The 19,126-nt window shown below is 43.1% G+C and overlaps 1 long non-coding RNA gene across 1 annotated transcript in view; it reads left to right on the top strand.

Annotated features, from left to right (window-relative positions):
* The window catches only part of LOC125485796, a 46,654-nt gene extending 31,351 nt beyond the window's left edge, over positions 1-15,303 (top strand). Inside the window, exon 3 of the long non-coding RNA XR_007264505.1 lies at positions 13,863-15,303. This is a non-coding gene — a long non-coding RNA (uncharacterized LOC125485796). The remainder of the gene's footprint in view (positions 1-13,862) is intronic.
* Positions 15,304-19,126: the final 3,823 nt, after the last annotated feature.

Raw genomic sequence — 19,126 nt, 5'->3', positions numbered from 1 at the left:
CAGAAAATAAGGGGTGAGACTGTGAAGAGATTTGAACATGGGAATGAGAATTTTATAAATTATATGGGATGAGAATTTTTCAGTTGGGTCTGATTCTCCGGCATTATACCAACCATCATAAATGGGATCTGAAAGTAAGTATCACTGGGTTACGTCGCAGGGCAAGCCATAACCATTAAGCTCTGCTCCAATATACACACACAGACACACACAAGGAATTCGGACTTCAAGGGATTTTCTCTCCCATTTCTTTCCTAATATCCAATTGTGTTCTAGCTGTAAAGATTGACCAACCTTCAGTAATTTGTTTCCAGCACCACTCTGAAATGTAAAATTAACCTGGATTGAATGTCACTTGCATTTTGAAGAACACTTTTTAGACCACAATGGGTGTTTACTTGAACTTTGAGTTAGTTTGTTGAAGATTTGCAAGACTTGATATTAAAAGAAAATTAGCTTAGCATATTATAATACACCTACACGGCAGGTGGGACTAGAACCCAGACCTTTTAGTCGAGGTACATTACCGCCCTGCCACAAGACCCTAATGCTGTAATTAAATCTTCCTTTGTCCAGGCAAGTATAACTCCATTATTTGGTGAAAGAGTTTGCAGTTCTCAAACTTATTAAATGCCCCTCAGCTGGCATTTACCAGTACTGTTTTTGCCGACTAACTCTCCCTGGAGGTAAACCCACCTTCCATCTGGTGCGTGGGTCTACAGAGGTCAAAAAGGTTAATTGTCAGGAGTGGATAGCAGAATTCAATGCAATAACAAAACGACTGACAGTCAAAATGCTATCAATGTGCTGTGCAGCAGAATACAAAAGAAGGATACTGAAAGTGAAAGGGAACATTGGCTGGGAAAGCAAAACAATTCAGAGGAATTGTGTTTGGTGCCTGTCATACAACAAATTCTGGTGGGCATGGTTAGTAGCACCTTTGCCAAAGCAAAACCAAGGGTTTTGTGCCTTCCTCCCATGCCCAATTTCACCTTACCCATCATCTGGGACTCTGATAACATACATTTTTGAAAAAGGTGCTCATTACCCCAGTGGTGATGGAACACAGTAAATGTCCTGACTAGGTCTTACAATATTGTAGCAGTTAGATACCTGGTGTTTGTTTCATTAGACACAATTTGGTATGAGCCACGATTAATCTTTCTCCCAAAAACTAACCTTTACGGCATCTCCCATCTGCTTTGTCTGCAGAACCATGTCAAACTCATGTCTACTAGTCACTGTTCTATAACCTGATAGCTTAGGCGGAATGCCCAGATTATTTCAGAAAGTGATACGTAACATTTTAGGTTTTGAAGGTGCCAAGGGGTATTGGGAGAAAACAGGAATATGGCATTGAGATGGGGGTCTGGTAATGATCGTATTGAACAGTGGAGCAGTCTCAAAGCAGTGAATGGCCCATTCCTACGTTCCTTCCAGTGCATTGCTCTGAAATGAATGGAATGATAAACAGATAGCTTCTACAGAGGGTGGACGACTTACCACATCAGCCTGGTGCCAAGGTGGTCAAAATGTAAATCTACTCCATTGTACTTATTTCAAATGTCAATTCCTGTTGAGGGCATACTTTTTGGCTCGATCACATAGAAATAGCCTTGACACTGCCCAGTGTTAGATTATTATCCTGGAGTGTACCCTTGATGTTCTTTGAGAGAAATGAGGAATCTTAAAGAAAGAAAAACAGACTTGCATTTGCATAGCACTTTTCACAACTACACAGAGCTCTCAAACACTTCGCAGCCTTAAAGCTACTTTTTGAAGAAACATTGCAGGAGCTGCAACCAATTTATGTCCAGCACACTCCTACAAGCAACAATGTAACGCTTCTTCCTCTCCCATAGGCCCAACAAGTCCCCCTCCACTGACACTTGCATTCACTTGGTAGAACTGGTCCCCACCTTCTACAATTTTCCCTTTGATTCGTCCCTCTTCCTGCAAACCAAGGGGTGCCTGTGGGTACCAGCATGGCCCCGAGCTATGCCCGCCTCTTTGTAGGATTCGTGGAACAGTCCCCGTTCCGCAACTACACCAGCACCATCCCTCACTTCTTCCTCCACTACATTGATAGCTGCATTGGTGCTGCCTTAGGCTCCCATGAGGCGCTTGAGCAGTTTATCAACTTCACCAACAATTTCCACCCTGCTCTGAAATTCACCTGGACCATTTCTGACACCTGCCTCCCCCTCCTTGACATCTGGTCTGCACCTCTGGTAACTGACTCACCACTGACATCCATTTCAAACCCACTGACTCCCACAGCTACCTCGAATACATCTCCTCTCACCCAGCCTCCTGCAAAAATACTATCCCATACTCATAATTCTTCCACCTCGCCACACCTGCTCCCAGGATGAGGTGCTTTACTCCAGGACATCCCAGACGTCTTCCTACTTTAGGGACTGTAGTTCCCCTTCCTCTGTAATTGAGGATGCCCACAACCACGTTTCCTCCATTTCCTGCTCTTCTGCCCTCAGACACTCTCTCCGCCCGCCACCAACAACAATAAGGATAGAGTCTCCCTAGTCCTCACACACCACCCTACCAACCTCCAAATCCAATCATTCATCCTACTACATTTCCGCCAACTACAATCAGAACCCAACACCTAAAAGATATTTCCCTCCTCAACCATGTCCGCTTTCCACAGGGAGCGTTCATTCCGCTGCTCCCTCGTCAGCTCTACACTCCCCACCAACACCTCCACCCTCACTGCAGGAGGTGGAACACCTACCCCTACACCTCCCCTCTCACCTCTGTCCAACGCCCCAAACAATCCTTCTGAATCCAGCAGAGATTCACCTGCACTTCATCTAACCTCATCTACTGTATCTGTTACTCCCGATGTGACCTCCTCTATCAGGGAGACGAAACGCAGACTCGGGGACCGGTTCATGGACCATTTGTGCTCTGCACGCACCGACCGTCTGGTTGTCATCAACTTTAATTCCCCCTCCCACTCCATTGGCGACATGTCCATCCTTGGTCTCCTTCACTGTCAGAGTGAGGCCAAACGTAAACTGGAGGAAAAATACCTGATATTTCACCTTGGGAGCATACAGCCCAATGGCCTCAATATTGATTTTGCCAGCTTCAAAATCCCTCCAACCTGGCCTCATTCCATTTCCAGCCTTCCTCCTAATCCCTCCTCCCACCTCCCTAGCCTGACCTAACCTAAACTAACCTGTCCATCTTCCTACCCACTGACCAATCCCAATAACCCCCTATCTGCGTCCGCCTGTCACCATCCCACCTACTCTGCTTCCAGACCCACCTCCCTCCCTCCATTTATTTCTGGGCTATCTTGGCCCTCCCCAGTCCTGACAAAGGGTTTCAACCTGAAACGTCAACTTTCTGCTCTGCTTTTCCAGCCTCACATCGATTGACATCAATGTGATGTGATGTTGGTTGATCGATAAGTCTTGACCAGGTAATGAGGGGGAAATTCCCTGCTCTTTTTCAAGAAAGTGCCGTAGGATTGTTTACATCCATCTGAGCAGATAGGTGGGGTCTTGGTTTATCTTCTCATCTTACTTCACCAAATAGTCAGAGGTGATTTTTATGCTTAGCACCAAGTGGAGTCTGGTGACTCATATCAAGAGGTCTCCTAACTGAGGCAGCACAGTAACATTTTCGGTTATGTTTTTACAGTGTTTTGGGCCAAATTTTCCCCAAGAGTGGTAATTGTATGCAAATCGCCACTCCCACCTGTTCTTTTTTGCCAGTGAAAAAGGAAAGGGTTCTACATTTCTGACACCTCTTAAAAAGAGAGAACAGGAGCGAAGATAGCTAAAGTGAATTCAAAATTTATGTGTTTGAGAAAAATATTCCATTCGAGAAACTGATTTCGATTACAACTGATGATACACCAGCCATGCTAGATGCAAATTGTATTTTGCAGAAATGATCCTGATTTCCCCTCTTTTGTTCCTTACTGGACTTCTGCCCTCAAATGCCCTCCCCACAGCAACAATAAGGATAGAGTCCCTTTACTCCTCATTTTTGTTCATGTATAATCCACCAGCAAGCATCAGTGAGTAATGTTATGATCTTTTCTTATGGAATGAAAGCCGTTGTTAAGATTGTAAACTCCCTTTGAGCAAAAACCCCTCAGCACCAGTGGTTTAGATTCTTTCTCAACGACCTCAGTGCTGCCCATGGTGAGCTAATCCTTCACGCTGATGTGATGTGGTTAAGTCGAGCGAAGATTCTGCAAAGATTTCTAGATCAGATGCCTAAAATCATCACTTTTCTTCCTGAGGAATGAAGTGTGCAGTGAGTGGTCGGACAGTGTGTGGTAGCTCAACTTCAGGACAACACGATGGCTCAGTGGTTAGCACTGCTGCCTCACAGCTCCAGGGACCTGGGTTCGATTCTACCCTCGGGGGGCTGTCTGTGTGGAGTTTTCACATTCTCCCTGTGTCTATGTTGGGGGGGCTCCTCTGCGTGCTCCATTTTCCTCCCATAGTCCAAAAATGTGTAGGTTAGGTGGATTGGCCATGCTAAATTACTCAGTGTCCAGGGATGTGCAGTCCAGGTGGGTTAGCCCCGGGAAATGCAGGGTTACAGGAATGAAGATGGGGCGGGGTGGAGGGAGGTGGTGGATGCTCTTCGGAGGGCTGGTATGGACTTCATGGGCTAAATGGCCCACTTCCACACTGTAGGGATTCTATGGTTCATTACAGATGCAACAATGTCAATGCCAGGGGAAAGGATAGAACTTGGCATGTACAATCAGTGCTGAGAATGCACTCAGATTTAAACTCTGTCTGTGGTCCTCCCTATTTAAAAATATAAAACTCTACAACACCGAGTGTGGAGAAAATGCCACGGAAAATCAGAAACAAAGAAAATTAGACCCTTTCAGAAAACCTCTGTGTACACCAGAGGAAGTTAGATTAGGAATTCAAGGGGCAATTTCAGGACTTAAATGTGATGGAACAAATCATCACGTTTGTTTCAAATCCATTCCTTCCCATAGACATTGGTGGATCGGTTACCAAATGCCAGATGGAATTTGACTTACAAAGCTCTCGGGTTGATATGGACTTAATGAATACGCAAAATGATACTGAATTGAAAGGCAGATCAAGAGACTGAGATTTCTGGGGATTCGTAGACAGAGAAAAATACCCATACCTATCATCCTGCAATTTGAAAGTGAAAGCTTTACTTTGACTCTGCAACCCTCTGTGAGCCAGCATTCTCCCAAATGAAGATAGCCAAGTTCAAATATCTTACTTTCCCCTTCTCAGACATCCATTTCATGGACTATCAGTCTCAAACTACAACATAGATTTCAACGCACTGCCAGATAATGTACGATCACAGGTGACACGGTGTGACTTGCTGAGTTAAAGACAAAATGAAGAATTGTATATAACCCCCTTCCCCTCCCCCTTTTCTGATGAAGGGTCTAGGCCCGAAACGTCAGCCTTTCTGCTCCTATGATGCTGCTTGGCCTGCTGTGTTCATCCAGCCCTGCACCTTGTTGTCTCGGATTCTCCAGCATCTGCAGTTCCTACTATCTCTGATTCAATTGTATATACTTGGTTTTCACTAAAAATAAATTTTGTTCAAACTTTCTTTGGAATAGATCCTGGGTTGCACTTAAGTTAAAAAAAAAGGTGACCTTGCCCTTAACACAGCAGGTAGTGTTGAGGAACAGGGAGGTTGCAGAAAGACTTGGACAGGTTAGGAGACTGGATAAAGAAGTGGCAGATGGAATACAATGTGGGAAAGTGTGAGATTATGTACTTTGGTAGGAAGAAGAGGCATAGACTATTTTCTAAACAGGGAAAGGTTCATAATTCTGAAAGACAAAGAGAGTAAAGGAGTCCGAGCTTAGCATTGTCTTAAGGTTAACAGACAAGTTTAGTCATCAATTAGGAAGGCAAATGCAGTGCTAGAATTCATTTCAATAGGGCTAGAATACAAGAGCAGGATGTACTGCTAAGGCTACATAACGCTCTGGTCTGACCACATTTGGAATATTGTGTTCAGTTTTGAGCCTTGTATCTAAAGAGGATTGTGCTGGCCTTGGAGGGGTTCCAGAGGAGATTTACAAGAATGATTCAGGGGATGAAGGGATTGTCACTTGAGGAGCAGTTGAGGACTCTTGGTCTGTACTCGATGGATGAAGGGAGATCCCATAGAAAATTACAGAATCTGAGGGGCCTGGATGGAATGGATGTACAGAAGGTGTTTCCAATAGCAGGAGAGACTAGGACCTGAGGGCACAGCCTCAGAGCGAAGGGACAACCCTTTAGAACTGAGATGAAGAGGAATTTCTTCAACCAGAGAGCAGTTAATCTATGCAATTCATTGCCACAAAAGGCTGTGGAGATCAAGTCATTGAGTGTATGCAAGACAAAGAAAAATAGGTTCTTGATAGATAAGGGGATTTCTTCATTAGCAAGGGAGATCGAGGATTACCAGGAGAAAGTAAGAGAATGGAGTTGAGAAACATACCAGCCAAGAGCAGACACGATGGGCTGAATGGCCTAATTCTGCGCCTATATCTTAAGATCTTAATATACAACCTCAGGCAATTGCTCAAATGATTTCTGCAGCAGCGAAAACCTTCAGCTGTTCCCACTGGTGTACCTGTTCACTGCAAACACCTCTCGCTAGGGACCTGCTTTATAAACACATTGCCTTCAAGAAGAGGTATATGTGCTCTAATCTTCAACTGAATGGCTTAGAAAAACACCCAGGAGTCTGGAACCTGTTGAGATGAAATGGAGTTGCCTCCAACTTGGCCAGTTTCACAATGGAATGTGAGGGACTGATTAAAATAGACACAACACAAGGCCAGCTAATTTGATTTTACTAATCAGTTTTCATAGGTAAGGCCAACATTTATTACCCAACACTAATTGTCCTTGAGCGGAGTGATTTGCTAGGCCATTTCAGAGGAACCACATTGCTGTGGGGCAGGAGTCAGGTGTATACTAGAGCAGGCAAGGATGGCACAACTAGACATGCTTTTACACCAACTGACAATGGTTTCAAGGTCACCCTCACTGAGGCTTTTAATTCCAGATTTATTAATTGAATTTAAAATTCTAGTGGCTGCTGTGTTACGATTTGAACCCATCCACGTGTCCTATCTTGGATCTCTGGATTACTAACCCAGTGACATTGCCTCAAGTTAGAGGTTAATTGTTGGGGGACATTAGTATAGATTGGCAGCTGCTTATAAATCCCCAACTCCAGTCCTTGAGGCTGCTCTCCTCAGGGAGACTCTGGAGCTGAGCTTAACCTAAAGGCAGCAGTTTGCTGACAGCCAGGAGCACATATATAGCAACAAAATCTCCGAAATAAATTGAAAGAAGGAATGATAAAAACACAACAATCCTGAAAAGTTGATAGAAAGGTGAAGAGAAGGGAAATGTTAAACTAGCAGAATTTATTCTTAAGGGACGTTTTATACTGCATATGCATGTGTGCATTTGAAAATAAAATCAGAGGTAAGCACGTGCTGTCAGAATTTATCAGTGAATAACTGGCATCAGCAGACATTCTCCCGCTTAACAGTTACTTGTGAAGATATAGCCGGAGCTTGCATCAATACCTGAAGAACTCTCACGAAAACACAATCTAACAAAGCCAGAGGCCCAGGAAGAAATGACTCATTCTCATACAGTTTGAGCTGTATGACATCTACACCTTTTAAAACAGATTAGAAGGGAGGGTCCTCTAAGAACACCGTTCAATATACAAAGTACAACAGATGACCAGCTCCTTGAAGCTTTTAGGCATTTCTCTTCCTTCCCACCCAAACTGATCCGACTTCTCAATCAGAGGTTGTACCCTAGAGAAAGGACAGGGAGCCACTGTGCATTACAGCAAACCCAAAACGTCAGCTTTCCTGCTCCTCTGATGCTGCCTGGCCTGCTGTGACCCTCCAGCTCCACACTGTGTTATCTCTGACTCCAGCATCGGCAGTTCTTACTATCTGGCAGCAAAATATCCAGCTGTTGCTACACAGTAACAAATTCTCCTTCAGTTCTGCAACACTTCAAACCCAGAAACATTGCAACAAACTCCCTCCACACATCAGGACACAAAATAACATTGCAGCCACAAAAACAAACTTGACACTGCCAATAATTTGAATAACACAGCTACAGTGCAATTAGAAAGAGGAAATACTCAAAACACTCAGCAAGCAGCATCTATGGAGAGAGAAGAAAAAACATGGTTTCATGTTAATGGCCCTGGCGCCAGAACAGGGAAACTTTTTGGATGCTAGCTGACCTGTTGAGTAATTCAGGCATTTTTGGATTTTATTTCCAATTTCCATCGCCTATGGTATTTTACTTTAGTGGCAGTGAAGTTGGGAGACCAGCATCAGGAAAAATTTCGGATACATCAGCTAATCTGACTGAGGCCACAATAACTTGGGGACAGTAAGGACTGCAGATGCTGGAAGCCAAACAATAGATGGGAGGCTGGAAAAGCACAGCAGGTCAGACAGCATCCGAGGAGCAGGAAAGTCAATGTTTCGGGCCGTTGACTTCCCTGCTCTTCAGAAACTGCCTGACCTGCAAGACCACATTAAATTGTGAGGAAGAGGACAGAGAAAGCATTTATCAAACCAGTCGGGGAAAGTAGCTCATCTTAATTATCTCAAGTCATGGTGCTGATTATCTGAGGGCATGAACTAAAGAGATTATTTTCATTGATTTGGTGGTATCTCAGTGAAGAAGATCTCTCATCCACTGGCAAAGTTACTCAATTTCCACCTCTCACTGGCCTCCTAGAAGTGCACAGCAAGAGGGACATCGTGCAATTGGTCGTATTAATTTCTGGTCGACAAGTAGCTGTTATATTCTTGGTATTGGTGGGCTGCTAAAGGTTATTTACAGTGTCTGCTGAGGTGATGAAAACATCAACATTATCTCAGAAACATCTGACTGCGGCTTCACATTGTTCATAAAGCCGAAAGAGAGAGCAAGATTATGTAACCAATGTTCCATCTAAGCTATGTGGCTGTATACCTGCCAGGAGTATTGCTCATGGCAATTGATGGGCTGATGCATTGATTTACTGCATATGGTCCTTAGAAGCCCAATGCAGCAGAAACAAAATTCCAGGGACTGTTGCATGTGAGCATGCATCACTTCATTAGCATACCCAGTTAGACATAACTCTTTACTCTACAGTAAAATTGTAAACCTAACAAAACTAAAATCCACGGGACTCAGGGGGAAACTCTCCACTGGTTGGAGTCATACCTGACATGAAGGAAGATGGTCGTGGTTGTTGGAGGTCAGTCATCTCAGCTCCAGGACATCTCTGCAGGAGTTCCTCAGGGTAGTGTCCTAGGCCCAACCATCTTCAGCTGCTTCTCAATGACCTTCCTTCCATCAGAAGGTCAGAAGTGGGAATGCTTGCTGATGATCGCACAATGTTCAGAACCACCTATAACTCCTCAGGTGCTGAAGCAGTCCGTGCTCAAGTGCAACAAGATCTGGACAAGTTGCAAGTAACTTTCGTGCCACACAAATGCCAGGCAATGACCATCTCCAATAGGAGACAATCTAATCACCCTTGACATTCAATAGTGTTACTGTCATGGACTCCCCAGTAGCAACATCCTTGGGGACTACCACTGACCAGAAACTGAACTGGAAATGCCACATCAACGCAGTTATAAAACAATTAAACACACTATTACAGCAGGTCAGAAGCTAGGAATACTGCAGTGAGTTTCCAAAGCCTATCCATCATCTACAAGGCACAAGTCAGGAGTGTGATGGAATACTCCCCACTTGCCTGGATGAGCGCAGCTCCAACAACACTCAAGAAGCTTGACACCATCCAGGACAAAGCAGCCCGCTTGATTGGCACCACATCCACAAGCATCCACTCCTTCCACCACCGATGCTCAGAAGTAGCAGTTTGTACAGCAATGTGCACAGCAGAAATGCACCAAAGATTCTTAGGCAGCACCTTTCAGCATTTTCTGTTTATTTCAAATAACCAATTATTTGTTGAATGTCATGGATATTTCTGTATCTTGTATCCTTTCTGGCAGTAGGTTTCAGATGCCTATCGCCGTCTTGATTAAAAAAAAATCCTTTGCATTCCCTCTAAACGTCTTCCTTCTTACCCCAAATCTATGCCCCCTGTTTATAGACCAAGGGGAGTAGGCTACTCCTCATGGCTCCAGCACACCCCTCAATTTTATATATCTCAGTGAGCATTCCCTCTGTCTCCTCTGTTCCAAGGAAAATAACTCCAATCTGTCCTCAAAAGTTTCTAATGCAAACAACAAACATCTTCTCTGTACAATGCTATCACAATTGACTTGATGAAATGGAAACCATGTGCAATGGGTTTCTTGCTATTGAGGGAGTCCAGCGAAGGTTCACCAGACTGATTCCCAGGAAAGCAGGACTGACATATGAGGAAAAACTGGATCGACTGGGCTTGTACTTGCTGGAACTTAGAAGAATGAGGGGAAATCTCATAGGAACATACAAAATCCTTATTGGACTGGACAGGCTAGATGCAGGAAGAATGTTCCTGATTTTGGGGAAGTTCCAAAAGTCTAAGATCTAATTCTTAGATCATAGTCTAAGAAGAAGGGGTAAGCCATTCAGGACTGAGATGAGGAAGAATTTCTTCACTCAGAGTTGTGAACCTGTGGACTTCTCTCCCATAGAAAGCTGTTGGGACCAGGTCATTAGATATATTCAAGAGGGAGATGCACATGACCCTGCAGCTAAAGGGATCAAGGTGTATGGAGAGAGGATGGGAATGGGATACTGAGATTGCACATTCACAATGATCACATTGGATAGTGGTGCAGGCTTGAAGGGCTGAATGGCCTACTCCTGCACCTATTTTCTATGTTCGACATGACTTAGGTAGCAATGATGAACATTTACCCACCTGTCTCTGAAACCATACATACACCTTTTTTGGCAGGTGAAAATGAGTGATTATTTTTCTTTATCAACTTGTACTGTAGCTGGGTATGTAAACATGCCAATACTGCCTTCTAAGAATTAGCAGTGGAATGAAATACAGCACTCTCATAGTGCTGTTACATTCACAAACCAACACATGCAGCTGGAGGTCCTAGACTCAGTGGCTGCAGTCTGAATCACTGATCCCAGCTGGAATAGCATCTGGGCCCTCGAAAACTGAATGTTTGCTTCAGGATGGGAATGATTAACCAAGGATTAACCAAGTTAATAAGGTGCAGAGCTGGATGAACACAGCAGGCCAAGCAGCATCAGAGGAGCAGGAAAGCTGATGTTTCGGGCCTAGACCCTTCTTCAGAAATGGCTTCAGAATGCCTACTATCTCATTAACCAAGTTAACCTGATTGTTATCCCAAAGCAAGATACGTGTCTTCCACAATATGATGGAAGATGTATGTGATTGTCCACATTCAACATGGGCACCGAATGAGATATGGCTGTGATTTTTCTCCCATCCCACCAGGGCTCCATTTCCTCAGTCCATTCAAGGATAATCAGATCTATTGACAGCCGCACCCACCCCTGCCCTTGCTGCCCCCTCCCCTACAACCTTACTCCTCTCATCACTGGTCATCCTGGCGATCTGAGATCTCAGGTTAGTGCTCTAGTGGCAGCTGTCAATGTATGGGGTCTATTGTCCCAGGGCTATGACATGCCATTGACTTCTCGGGTGTCTGGGTGGCACAATGTGTGATAGGTTTTCTTGAAAAGGGATAATCTGGGAGCCTGATTGGCTCTTCTACAGATGGTGGAGATCCCTGTTATCTCCAAAGCACTGTGCCCAAGATAGAATTCTGGAAAATCTATTAGGAACTCCCTCCAAGGCCAATGTATTTATTTGGAGCTGCGCTGCCCAGAACTGATCTCAGGCCTCCAGGTCTGACCCAGAGTCTGACCTGAAACAAACAGAGAATGCTGGAGAAACTCTGGGCAACTGTGGAAACAGAAACATGGTTAATATTTCGAGTCTGATAACACTCTGAATGAAACTTCAAACTCTCAGCTCAGAAGACTGGAGTCAAAACATTAACTGTTTCTCTCTTTACAGATACTGCCAATCCTCCTGAGCTTCTCCAGCATTCTCTGTTTGTTTCAGATTCCCAACACCCACATTATTTTGCTTTTATTCATAGGTCTGACCAGCACGTTGTATTTGTATTTCATTGTTCTGAATATAACTTCCATTGTATAGAGACTGATTACAGATATTGGAGAAAGGGGGAAGAGATGGGAACAGAAATATTTCATGCAGCAATATATTATTTGATAAGGAGCTCTGTCTTTCTAAAAATCGCCAGTCTGGAAGTCCACTTAGAACAAAGCTAAAAATGTTCCAATAGCCATATTTAATAATTTAAAGAAGTACTTCTAAAATGAGTGTTATATTTGGATTGCGTTTTGAATTATAGCCCAGATAAACCAAGAAAGGAAAAGTGCTTGTTTCCTTGAAGCAAAAATGTATTGTTTACACTTATGACAACCCAGTTCCAGTCACATCTCTGAAAAAAAGAATGAATAAAACATTTCTGGAACCCGCCATTCCATCTCCCTTTTTAATTAAATTGTTGTTGTCCCACTTTCTAAGCCACCAGATTCACAGGGAAAAAAAATGATTCGGATTATTGAAATAATAAACACACCAACTGAAAATATCAAAACTATTTAGGGAGAATTAATTGGGTTAGAAGCAATTATTCAAGGGCTGAGAGTCAATGTTGACTGTTGTTACCGTTTGCTTTAATTTGAAATGTGACATGTTCTAAAGCTCTGGCATGGTCCCAGTATCTGGGTGCTACATGTTGCATTGACAAGCCATTAAAATGTAACTCTTACAAGTTGCAACTCACCCACAATGATGCAGTGACCTGTTTGTGTATATCTTACAGCAATGAGCTCAGACCCATGTCTAAATCCCTCCATGAGCTCATCCCTGTCCCTATCTCTTTGGCCTCCTTTCATAGAATCTCTACAGTGGAGAAGCAGGTCATTCAGCCCATCAAGTCCACTCCAACCCTCCAAAGAGCATCCCATCCTGACCCAGCCCCTACCCCATAACTCTGCATTTCCCATGGCTAATCCATCTAGCCTGCACAGCACTGAACACCATGGGCAATTTAACATGGCTAATCACCCTAAACCTGTACATCTTTGGACCGTGGGAGGAAACTGAAGCACCCAGAGGAAACCCACATAGACACAGAGAGAATGTGCAAACTCCACACGAACAGTTGCCACAGGACAGAATCGAACCTGGGTCCCTGGTGCCCTGAGGCAACAGTGTTAACCACTGAGCCACCCCTTTCCGAACAAACCTATACAATCACTTTGCTCCTTCAATTCTGGCATTGTGTGCATTCTCAATTCCCCATGCTCCATAATTGGGCAATGTGGTTTTGGCTGCCTTAATTGTAAACTCTGGAATTCCCTCTCTAAACATCTTTCAACCTCACTTTCCTCATTTAAGTGGGCACCTTAAAAATTTACACTGTTCAACCCAGCATTTCATTTCCTGTTCTGATATCGCCTTACATGACTCAGTATCAGATTTTCTGTTATATCACTCCTCCAAAACATCTTGGGAATGCTTTGTTGTTTTAAAAGGTGCTTTGTAAATATGATGACCATGAATCCAAAGCCGATTGTTGGGAAAACCCATTTGGTTCACAATGTCCTTTAGGGAAGGTAACTGTCTACTTTATCTGGTCTGGCCTACATGTGACTCCAGACCCATAGCAATGTGGTTGACTCTTATTTGCAATTAGGTACGGATAACAAGTGCTGGCTGAGTTACCCACATCCTGCATATGAATTTTTTAAAAATATGCAAATTGTTGTATCTTACAGCTCGCCTTCCAGCAATTCAGATTAAGATTGTGCCATATCTGGAGAAAAACAGATGCCTGGGGATGCATTATCTGAGGGAAGATTAGTTTACATGTCTCACTCCAACAAAGAAGTGAAGACTGGTTAGAAAGTGGCAAATGTTCGTTGGCTTAAACAGCAGCAAGAGTGAAGTATCATCATGACTTTCAGATTTTCGAGTCACAGAAAGTTAAATCAATCAGCTGTTTCATTTATTTATTCTGGAGATGTAACTGTTGTGAGCTAGGCCAGCATTTCTTGTCCATCCTTAACAGCTTGAAAGATGGTAGTCAGCTGCCTGCTTTATCTGGTGTGGTGCATCCAACAGCCACCTTACCTTTTTCTCTAAGGGTTTGTTAAAACTAGTGACTTGCCAGACCATTTCAGGTCGCAGTTGAGAGTCACCTACAACGCTGTGGGTGGCCAGACAGGGTAAAGATGGCAAACATCCTCCCCGATGGGTTTTTCAACAGCAAAAACAGGGGTCTAGGCACCCTAGCCCTACAGCTGGGACAGCCCCAACCACTGGTAAAATACTAATGCAGTTGGGACTAGCTAGAGCAAGTTGTGAATGGCAGTGCGGACTCGATGGGCCAAATGCCCTACTTCTGCTTCTACATCTTATGGTCTTATGTTCCATGTTGCTGTCAAATTACCAGTAGGAGCGAATATACAAATTGCTTCCTGCCAATCTGCTCAAAGCAAAGTGGGACAAAACATTCTGGCCTTAATTGAAGCTTTCAAAATATTAAGACAAATAAATAGAGTAGACAAAGAGGAATTAAGGGAAACTATTTCCACTGTCCTTCAAAATTTATGGAAGGGCGTTTGGGTTTTGTGAGGTGCTTTGTGAAAAAAATCTTAGAACCAGACTTTTTAGGAGGAGTAAAAGATGTATTGATAGGAGAGGCAAAGGCCTAGTGGTACGATCACAGGACTATAACTCCAGAGACCCTCGTAATGTTCTGGAGACCGAGGTTCGAATCTCACCATGGCAGATGGTGGAATTTAAATTCAATGAGAAAAAAATCTGGAATTAAGAGTCTAAAGATGACCATGAATCCATTGTCAATTGTTGGAAAAACCCACCTGGTTCACTAATGTTCTTCAGGGAAGGAAACTGCCATCCTTACCTGGTCTGGCCACATGTGACTCCAGACCCATAGCAATGTGGTTGACTCTTAAACTGCCCTCTGGGCAATTAGGGATGGGCAATAAATACTGGCCTAGACAGCAATGCCCGCATCGCATGAATGAATTAAAAGAAATTACCAGCCTGTGTGTGAAGAAATGTTTCTTGTTTTCACTCACTAAGATCAGTAATTTCTGAAATCCCTTCTTCATGGAAGTTTTCAACTCTCTTCTGCATGTGGTAATGTTGGATCAGTTATTAATATTAAATGGAATCATTTATTTATTGTCACATGTATTCATATAAAATACATTGAAAAGTGTGTACTGTCACCATGCATAGGTGTCAATTACATTAACTTTAAATGATATAAAAAATAAACAAATCTTTCCTTCTCCGCTGCTATAGTCCCGCTCTGGGCTTCACCAGCCCACGCCATGCCATTGCCAGGCTCCTCACTCCGCTACACCAGCTCACACCATGCCACTGCCAGGCTCCCTGCTCTGCTACACCAGCCCACACCATGCTGCTGGCAGGGGCCTACTCCACGCAGAAACGAGAGTCCCACTCCAGGCCTCATAGGCCAGCTGACTCTGTAGTCATGCTGCCTCTGAAGATGCTACCACCATCTGGAAGCCATCGAAGCCGCTTTCCTAAAGAAGAGCTCTATTTATCAGCTAAGTTTGAGCAAAAGCTAAGTAAAACTGAGAAAAGAGGAACAGGGAGAAAAGGAAAAAGGAAAAGCAGATGAAGAGGACAAGCCTGGGTACAGGAACCCAGATACTGCCTACTTCGCCACCACCATCTTGAACAATAAACGTGAGATTGGTGGATTTTTGTCAATCAGAGATATTGAGGGTAGCGGGCAGAGCTGGGTCTATAAATGTGCATTGTAAAATCAGCTCACAATCACATTGATTAGAAGAACAGGCTCAAGAGCTGGCTCCCATTCCTATGTCACTTTAACTTTCAGATGAGGCACTAAAGGTCCTGTTTGCCTGAAACTCACATCAGTTGGATGTCAAAGATTTGAAGAACAGGATTTTGGCTGGTGCCCTAATCAATATTTATCTCTTAATTAACTCATATGGCTTTACCAAAATTTGCTGTGCATAAGATAACTGCACCATTTCCTACATTACAGCTAACAAAATGCTTTGAAGTGTAGCTATAAAGGGCCTGATGATAATTTTAGGTTGTGAAAGGTGTTATACAAATGCAATTTCTTACTTTTTGAATAATCCACATCCAGGTTCAACGAAACTCTATATTTTTGGGTTACCTGTAGTGACCTAACCCTTGGATTCATGAAAATTGCTTGACACAATTCCAAGAAATGTTAATGCTTATGACTGAAATATTCACGTTAGCTCAAAATCAACTTATTGCCACAAATCGCAAGAAAAAAGTAGACCTGCCCAGCAAGCAATACTAAAAGTGCCAGTCTGCAGACCACCAAAAGTAAGAGAAATTTGAATATGTTCTTGCTGTCACTATAGGATTATATATGCTGAACATTTAACTACTGAGAAATTCATCAGGTATAAGGCATGGCATGTGAATTAGCAAGCATCAACAGATCAGGTGAATAGCAGGTGCTGCCAGATCTAGTTTTCCCTTCTATATTCTCAGACACCAAGGGTTGGATTTGCAGTGCCCTCTGGGGATAAGATCAAAGGCAATCCAGAGCTTAAAGCAGCTCTTTTATGATTCCCAGCTCATTCTTGTCTCCACGCCGTTTCCACAGAGGTAATGTCATGTGCCAGAAGGGATAGGCACCTTGGCAAATGGTGAGTTTGTTTCTGACTTTCCAGTCAATGGATGGGGGTCACAGCCTTGACACAAACTCCAACCTCACATTTCCGGCAGTATTTTTACTAATTGCCTTATGGGGCAAGTCAAGAGGTTACCCATTTTTTGGACAGACACACAACTTTTATAACCCTAGTGTTAATTGAATGTCCTTATGTTTGATCAACCAAATAACTTTCAGCAAAATGATGCATATCCAATGTGGAGCAAAACTGACCGAAGTTAAAGTGGTAAACTTGAAAACTATCTTTTTTGGAGAAGGTGTGGGGGTGGTGTTGGAGTGGATAATATAGCACACAGCTGGGATGTACTAACGTAGCTGGAATCAAGGACAGGCCACATCAGACAGTCAAGAAAGATCGATGTATCTTCAGCCATTGGCTCTAGAGGTCCACATTTCAAATGGTGTTGCCAGACCATTCACCACCTTGAACACTTTGTACTATTCTAGTTACCTTATTTTCAAATTGAGAGAGCTTGGCATAGGACCAAGATGGAAGACATGACCAAGGCTGAAATGGATGGGAGAGAGAGAGAGAGGGGATGAGATAAAAATGAAAGACGAGGAAGGTCTAAATTTGGAGTTGAAAATCTTTAAGCAGGGTTATTCAATTCTTGAAGAATTAACTCACAAATCAGGCTCAAAGGTTCTGACTCTTGTTACTTGGTGATATATATTGCTACTAATGGATTGAGACCTCTTTTACCAATGTGTGGGGCATCTTTATAAAAGAAGAGGCTGAAGGACGTGTTAAGGAAAGCTGAATGAGTAAAAATGTTTGATCAATTATCCACTGAGCACTAAATCAGCGTTAGCACTGTCACTTCAGAGGTTGACAGTCAAAGTGCCATTCCAGTGATCTGAACATGAAATCTGGGCTCACATCTCAGTGCAGTGCTGAGGGAATGGCAGAGGTGCTGCGTTTTAGTCAAGAGGTTAATCCGAGACCGTTTCTGCCTTCCCCCTTGGATGCAAAAGGATCTCATGAAGATTTTGAATAAGATCAGGCAAGTTATCTGAAGTGTCCAGGATCTAACACTTGCTCAGTCCTGTTGTGACCAACCAGCCTAGATTAATTGATCAGGACACCGAGTGCAGCTTGAACCCACACAATTCTGGTTGAGACACAGGTGTGTGACCCTTGAGCCAGAAAAAGAAAATGGTGGATTGAGAGTAGCGTGGATATTACAGCTGCTCCTGAGATTGCAGGCTTACTTCTAACTTTATTATAGTTATTACATTTCAGTCGTTCAGATTTTTAGTTTGATTCTTTCTAGATCTCTAATAGTCAAAAAAAGTGTTTTTTTTTTAAAATGGAGTTGTACTTATGGAGCTTTTGAAAGACCTACACGTTGATGGCTCAATTTCTTTTCCTCTCTCACTTAAAAAAAGTAGTAGCAGAGTATTTTTTCTCAACATTGATAAAGAGATTATTTTGGAATCTTGGAGTGCAGCTTTTTTTACTAAATGGAGTTGTGTTTTTGTTTGAAGAAGCCTACACATGGTTGGCTCTGGAGGAGATTTTATTAATTTTTTTCTGAAGATTTAAAGCTGTCTACTGGACTACTTGGGGAGGAGTCATTTTTAATTTGAATTCTCTAAGATATGCTAGTGAATGGAAGTGCCAGTGGGTTAAAGTACCCATGTGTATTAGCCTGGGTTCGAACACTAGGTTGCTAAGACAGTATGTTGTGCTAATAAGTTAGCAACATTTCAGATGGGAAACCCTAAAACGTCAAACTCTTGGGTAAGGAGGCGTGAGCTATCTCCTACTTTTCAGTCACTTTTTACCTCGGTTAGTTTCAACAAATTTACAAAAGGATTCCCTTCCTTATAAATGGGACACCTGTCTCACAGATGAAGGCCTAGGATCAAGAAAACGTCAAAAAATTCAACAGGATTGAATTCAGGGACTCAGTCAGGGACATATTACACAGCAGGTGATTAAGACTTGATAGTTGAATAGAGATTAGAGTAAAGCAGATTGCAGATAGCCCCCAGCATGGTTCAGCAACTTTTAGTAAAATGGAAAAAAAAACTGGCAGAAAGGCCTTGGCATCAAAATCTTGTTTTGAAGATCTATCTGTAGTCAGATATATCCTACCCCAGGACATACTAGCAGGAAATGTTTTGATCCACAATATCCTCTCTTCAGAACTTTTAGCAAGGCCATATAAGATATGTTTACAATCTTGCTACAAATAACAAGCAGAGGAAATCTTCTTTCCACCAGCACCCCTCCTACACTGTTCCCTGCACCCGCACCCCCCACCGCGCCCCATCCCACAACTGGACTTCAAA

This window comes from Rhincodon typus, chromosome 22 (genome assembly GCF_021869965.1).
Source record: "Rhincodon typus isolate 14 chromosome 22, sRhiTyp1.1, whole genome shotgun sequence".
Taxonomy (NCBI): Eukaryota; Metazoa; Chordata; class Chondrichthyes; order Orectolobiformes; family Rhincodontidae; genus Rhincodon; species Rhincodon typus.
Note: the sequence above shows the minus strand (reverse complement) of the source record. Positions and strands in the feature narration are given on the sequence as shown.